Consider the following 6,000-nt stretch of genomic DNA (forward strand, 5'->3'; position numbering starts at 1 on the left):
CTATATATTGTAGTACATCTTATAAATATGTTATTTTAGTGATTCATACTACAAAAATTTGCAAACATCAAACTTCACAACAATGACAAACTAACAAAACCACTGAGTTCAGAACATTACTTTTGTCCAGTTGACTTCCTCTTTCTGAAATGTGTAAAATATAGCTGAACTAATTTTCCAGAGAGACCTCAGCTTACTACAACAGGATCAACATTAATTCCCTTCTGTTATTCTGCTATCATTTGCAACGTAACTATGGCTTATATTTATTTTGCTCCATTACCTTATCAGACCTGTGAGAATAAATTTTCCCCATTGTTACTTAAACTAACTTGTAAACATGATTATATTTTCCTTGACAATGTTAATATCCCAGAAAACTCCTATATTTCCTTTCCTTCTCTTGTTTTTACACTGTATCACCATGATCTCTGACCACTGACAGCACCTTCCCTAAGTCACTGTCTTCAAATAACCCATTTAGTTTCAGATAGATATGAGAATAATTTTAAATATTCTACTTATGACTTAGCAATTTCTTACTAAAATTAATTTCATGTCTAACTGATGTATCTACAATAATCTGCCTAACAAAATTAGTGCTGTCAAAATACATTCTATGTTCTACACCAGGCATACTCCCAATGCCCAGCACAAAGACATAACCTCACTTCTAATGTTATCCTCTGTAAACAATCATGCCAGCCAGGCAGCCCTAAAAGTCTTCATACTGCTCTTAGCATATCACTAAATTATTGATTTCTATGAACTATATAATCTCATTAACAACACAAAAGTCTAAACTGGATGCCATGCTCTCTACAAACCAAAACACTCATTTTTTTCTTTTCTTTTTCTTCTAATCAAAAGCACTAAATCATTTGTCAGTTTATCCAGCTTTGGATGAGTATCATGGTAACTATCCCATTGAAAACAGAGTATAGAATGACCCCATACCACCTCAGAAATGAACCCTTACTGGGCATGGCAATTAACTTCCAGTTAGATTCAACTATGCATTATCTATGCTATTCCAAACCCACATTTAACTCTTCATTTCATATGATTCCCGATAGACACTAACGTGTTTTTCATATTAGTTGTTTAATACTGAAGCAGTTGCACAACAAAACATCTGCTCCAACTCATTGTATTGTATTTAGCAATAAATAGAATCTCTGGATGCCCAGTAATCTGACTGTCACTGTGATACTCTGCTCTTTTTTCTCATTTCCATAATGGAACATTCACAGTATCTGGGGTCCATAAAGCCTATTTGTCCACCACTTTTAAGGCAGGCTACACCTAGATATCCCCTATGCACAGTCTGAAGAGCTGCTATGTACACAAACCAGTAACCTATGAACTTCACAATACCCTGACAAAATCCTCAGGAATGATTAATATCTTACATTCAGAAAACATCAGTCTCCATCACTGGTCACAAGCATTCAGAATTTTTTTCTCTTCCTGTCATTATCTATATTTTAAGGCTAATACACTTCAACTGGTGTAAATGAAGAAACAGAAAAAGTTAACTGCAGAATGAAAACATACAAACTCAATTTTTAGTCCCATAGTCACCTCTTCCATAAGATCTGTCTGCCTTTTTGTGGATATACTAAACAATGGCAAAAAATGGCTTTGCATGGCAGACTGTTGTTGTGGTTTATCTATCAAATAATCATTCACTTCCACACCTGCACTATTCTGTCTAAACTGCCACTATCCTCTTCAGGTTCAATCTGTCATAGAAGTTTGAATAATTCCTGTGCACCAACAAAGAATTTCAACTGCAATGGGAAATAGACCCCAAAAAGTGGTTGGGTACAACATTTTAATGTTTTTACTCTGGCATTCATGTATTACATCCAAGTCTATAGAGTGAGATCATTTCTAAAAGCATGCCTTTTCTGTATTCTATAAAGTTTTACTTATTTCCAAAGTAAGGAAATAATTCATTCCCTTAAGTACCATGACTTGAATGACATTAAAATCAGTTGACGCTGACAGCAGCTAATGCCATATACTACTATGATGCTTGATGTGCTTCTGTTATTCCAACAAAGCTTGCCTAATAGCCAGTTTAGGCCTCCATATGAGCCTTAAAAACATGTAACACAGTCCACCTCTTCCTGTTCAGGAAGTCTGATCATATGGAAATGCTTTCTTGGAGGCTTGTCCTCTTGCTTAATTAGCATAAACACTTAACTTGCAGACTAATGGATTGGTCCCTCACTACCTTAGTCTTCTCTTTCTCTTAATTTCTACAAGTCTTTTGGGTTTCTAATACTATGATGGGAATGGACCCCATTCCTAAGTCAAATTGTGATTCAAGTTCATGAAATTACTATTGTTTTAATCTTTGATGTTAGCCGGAAGTGCTCTTCGCAGCACCCGCAATGTGCCCAGTAATACCTCATTCTGCAATACATACAGAGTTACATGTATCGGTAACATATCTAAGTACAATTGTAAATTCTTTTTTATAAGACCTGTTTTCCTACTACTATTGGAACTGCCTGGGTATCCATCTTCCACATTGCTCTTGTTTCTGCCTGCAAATCCTGGTATTTTATGACTTTGTGTCTCTCTGTACGTAAGACACTGTAGTCAATGGGTGTAGCAATTTCAATGATCAATGCTATTTTTGTCTTCTTTTCATGGACAACAATATCTGGTTTTCTCACATCTATTTTTGAACTGTTGTTAATGTGTGATCCATGTAATATAAACTTTATCCTTTTCTATGATGCTTTGTGGCTCGTTTCCAATGTTTTTCAGCTACTTTAATACCATAATGTTTGCACAAACCCCAATGAAACAGTCTTGCTACATTATTATGACTTTCAGTATACAATCCTTCAGGCATATCACAACCAGCAACAAGATGTGCGACTGTTCCCAATTCTGTTTTACAAAAGCAACATGTGTCTGTTTCTCTCACACGTTTAATGGAATTTATAAATCAACGTGTATGTAGTCCACTGTCTTGGGCCACCAGTATTAACCTTTTTTCTTTTGGTTTAAATTCACCTATCCTTAACCATTTCCGTGTTCAGTCCTGATCAACATGAAGCTGTTCAAGAGTTTTCTATACTAGCAGCTGTATTTATGCATTTTCCACATTTCTTGTCTTCTCATCTGATCCTTTCCTTTATATTCTTTCTTTTCTTTTTGGTACATACAGTTGCTGCCTGACTTTTATCTACTGATTTGATTTGCATTCCTGCTTGATGCTGATATGCTTCTGCTAGACTAAGGAGGGAAGTTATCTTAGATATATCCTCCTCATGTTCAATATTTTCACTATTTTTGGGTCGTGAGGTCAGCAGATATGCGTGTAGTCCCACGATAGCAGATCTGCCTATAACTCCACAACATTGACTGCATCAGAGCTGCCACAGTTTCATGTTCCTTCCCTTGCTGTGCAACTTTAGCTAAACTTTGGTGCTGGTTTCCTGTAGAAGGCTCCAGAGTATCTTCATATGACAGCTGATCAGATGTTTTTCTCTCCACTGGTTTCTCTTTAATTTGGGGATACATTACAATATCCTGCTATGATGTTATCACAGTTAGATTTTCTATGCTAAATCCTTCACTTCATAGGTAATCCATAACCTCACTTTCTGTTTCTTTAATTTCACAATTACTAATCCTCCTTTCTACTTTTCCTGTTTGTTTTCTTATCTTTTGTATTGTAAAAGTATCCATATCTGGATGTCTTTGCCTGTATTTCTCTTCAGCTATCTCTGTTACTGCTCTTTTTGTATTGATTATTTTTGCTTTCTCCTTTGCATAAATATGGCACCATATTAACTCTTTTTCACTTTCCCATGCCCATATTTCTTCTTCAGGTGTCTCTTGCTCCTCCTCTTTCTCCTTACGTGTGGGATTTGATGTTCCATCATACTGTGATATAACCTATGTCAAATTTTCTACACTAAATGCTTTACTTCGCAGGTATTCCATAACTTCAGCTTCTATTGTTTTTTAACTTCTGCTTTACTAGTCTTCTGTTCTACAGTCCCTCTTTGTGATCTTATGTTTTGTATTGTGAAATTTTCCATATCTGGATTCCTTTACCTGTATTTCTCTTTGAGTATCTTTGGGGTTGCTTTTTTTGTATTGATTAGGTTTGCTTTCTCCTTTGCATAAATATTGCACCATATCAGATCTCTCTTTCTTTCCCATGTCCATATTTCTTTTTTATACCTTTCAAAAATTTCTAGATTTTGTTCTTTATATTTTCATACTTTCGCAGTTGCTTCTTTTTCCAAACAGCCCAAGGTTTCTTGGTCTATATAATGTTTTTCATAAATCTGTTGTATTAATGAACACAGTTTTTTATTTGAAGCTTCAGACAGTTTTTCTTGTGGAAATATTTTTCTTTCCTCTAATTTCTCTCTTAACCTTTTTGTATATCTTCTGTCTGAAAATTCTATACTTCTTGCATAATAGTTACAATACATAATTTCTTCTCTTTTTTTTAATTTCTCCAAGGCTTTTGGGATTCTAATGCCATGAAGAGAATGGACCCCATTCCTAAGTCAAAGTATGATTAAAGTTCATGAAATTAGTATTGTTTCACTCTTTGATGTCAGACAAAAGTATTCTTCGCAGCACTCCAGTGTGCCCAGTAATGACTCCTTCTGCAGTTCGTATGGAGTTACATGTATTGATAACATAGCTAAATATGATTGTAGATTATTTTTTATAAGACCCATTGCTCCTACTACTGTTGGAACTGTCTGGGTATCTTTCTTCCACATTGCTCTCATTTCTGCCTGCAAATCTTGATATTTTATGACTTTGTGTCTCTCTGTACTCAAGATGCTGTAGTCACTGGGTGTGGTGATTTCAGTGATCAATGCTACCTTTGTCTTCTTTTCATGGACCATTATATCTGGTTTTCTTGCATCTATCTTTTGAGCTATTAGTAATGGGTGATCCCATCTGATGTAAATTTCATCATTTTCTTTGATGCTTTGTGGCTCATGTTTCCAATGTTTTTCAGCTACTTCAATATTATAATGTTTGCACAATCCTCAGTGCAACAGTATTGCTCCATTATTATGCCTTTCAGTATACAATCCTTCTGCCATTAGTATGTCACATCCAGCAACAAGGTGTGCAACTGTTTCCAGTTCTGTGTTACAAAACCTGCATTTGTCTTTTTCTCCCACATGTTCAATGCATTTTGTCAACCAACGTGTATGTAGCCCACTATTTTGGGCAGCCAATATTAACCTTTCATCTTTTGGTTTGAATGTGCCTCTCCTCAACCATTCCTGCATTCAGTCCTGATCAAAATGAGGTTCTTCCTGAAGTTTTCTATACTTGCAACTATATTTATGCATTTTCCACATTTCTTGCCTTCTCATCTGAGTTTTATCTACTTCTGGTTTGATTTCCATTCCTGCTTGACACCGATATGCTTCTCCTAGACTAAGCAGAGAAGCCATCTTAGATATATTCTCCTCATGTTTCAAAATGTTCACTATGTTTGGGTCTTGTGAGATCAGTAGACATGTCTGGAGTCCCATGATTGCAGAGCTATATATGTAATCAGTTTCAAGGAGGCCCATACCTCCTTCGTAATGTGGAATATATAATCTTGGTATGCACTGATTTTTATAAATCATTTGGCGAGCATGAAGCATCCTTCTTGTTTTCCTGTCTAATCTATCCAACATATTTTGGGGCTAGTCAGTCACTCTGAAACTATAAGTTAAGACAGGAAGAGTAAATTGGTTTATAGCTTCAGTTTTGTTCCTAGATGTCAATGCGGTTTTCAGGATTAATTTAAGTCTTCTAAAATGTTCCTTACTAAGTTTTATTTGAAGCTCATAAGCAAAAAAAATATATTTCTTTCTGTTGGTGAAGAAATAAGCTGTGCTCTTTTGATATACTTTTGAGAAATATTTGTGAACTAATATTTAATCAGATAATATGAATTACAATTGTGGCATATTTCATTGTTTTATTAACTTGTATAAA

The sequence above is a fragment of the Protopterus annectens genome, chromosome 8.part0 (assembly GCF_019279795.1).
Source record: "Protopterus annectens isolate FY-2018-M chromosome 8.part0, PAN1.0, whole genome shotgun sequence".
NCBI classification, from domain to species: Eukaryota; Metazoa; Chordata; order Ceratodontiformes; family Protopteridae; genus Protopterus; species Protopterus annectens.